The 1,374-nt window shown below is 48.0% G+C and overlaps 1 non-coding gene across 1 annotated transcript; it reads left to right on the top strand.

Moving 5' to 3' along the window:
- Positions 1-364: 364 nt before the first annotated feature.
- Trnaa-agc lies at positions 365-439 on the top strand. Its single transcript has one exon. It is a non-coding gene; the product is annotated as a tRNA-Ala (tRNA).
- The last annotated feature ends 935 nt before the right edge of the window (positions 440-1,374 follow it).

Below are 1,374 nucleotides of genomic sequence, written 5' to 3'. Positions count from 1 at the left end.
TTAATGACCAGTTGTGTATATAATGGAATGACGATAATGGAAATTTTTGGAGGACGAGAACTCGAACCTGGATTTCCCGCTGCAGGAGAGTGGTCGCCTTAAGCACTTTCTACTTTCTTATGTGGACATTCCGAATGAACAGACACAATATCCATATAAGTATATAGTTCTGGCAATACCGGCCATGACCTTCTTCCTCTATGCGGATGCAAACATATTCCCCGAACTCTTACGGGACTTGGTAAGAATGTCGTCCACGGGTAATGAGTGTGTTGGTGTGGGACACTACGAATGTAGTGTGTGAACATACAAGGTGAGAACGTGGGTCTTGCGAGATAGTCCCTACAGTCGCACTATCCTCTGAGCCCTCGGTGGCTCAGATGGATAAAGCGTCTGCCAAGCAAGCAGGAGATCCCGGGTTCGAATCCCGGTCGGGGCACACATTTTCACCTCCCCCTGTTGATATTTATCAACGCCCGTCAGCAGGTGAAGGTATTAAAAACTAATTATAATTACTTTCTATATCCATCCGCGACTCACGGCCATACCCAAACTTCCATATGTCGTCGTTAATGGGTCACAGCCTACACTCGTGCACATTGTGTGTTTTCCCTACGACAGCAGGATATTGTAACTGAAAGTCGCTGTCTTATGCCAGTGTTGTTAGGAAGTACGATGCAATGTTCATTTGAGTCTGATCAGACAGACACTGCCTTCGATCTTTATCTCACCTGTAAGCGAATAAAGCGACTCCAGCTTTCGGAATTTTCACAAGAGAGAATTGCAAACTCGACGGTTAGCTGTTAGCTTTGAACAGCAACTGAGAGCTGGTGGGTTGCTTCCTCCTTAATTGTGTCAAATGTGGTGTAGGGGTGAATGTTGTGTTCAGAGGCTAACAGGCTCCTAGCTTTATGTGAATAGGCCTCGGAAGGCCCAAAGGTACCGACCGACCTCCGTGTCAACCTCTGCCGAGAGGCATCACTGGATATAGATGAGGAGGGGCATGCGTTCAGCACATTGTTCTCCCAGCCATTGTCAGTGTTCGTGACCGGAGCCACTACTTCTGACAAGCATCTCCTCAACTCGCCTCACAATGAGTGCACCTCGCTTTCCAACAGCGCTTGGCAGCCCGGACGGTCACCCGTCCAAGCGGTAGCCAAGCCTGACAGCACCTAACTCAAGTAATCTGACGGGAACCCGTAATAGGCGTCTAGGGGCTAGACTTTCTATCGTCTTTCCGTGTACATTCGATACCAATTAGTGAAAAATGATTGTCGAGGATGCGAGACCTGAGTTTCTTCAGATAGTTTTGCCTTGAAAATGACAAGGTGTGCACCTGCCGAAATATTGGCGGTTTTCGACGACGTCACTCAG

This window comes from Schistocerca americana, chromosome 4 (assembly GCF_021461395.2).
Source record: "Schistocerca americana isolate TAMUIC-IGC-003095 chromosome 4, iqSchAmer2.1, whole genome shotgun sequence".
NCBI classification, from domain to species: domain Eukaryota; kingdom Metazoa; phylum Arthropoda; class Insecta; order Orthoptera; family Acrididae; genus Schistocerca; species Schistocerca americana.
The sequence above is the reverse complement of the archived record's forward strand: the minus strand, read 5'-3'. Positions and strand labels throughout refer to the sequence as shown.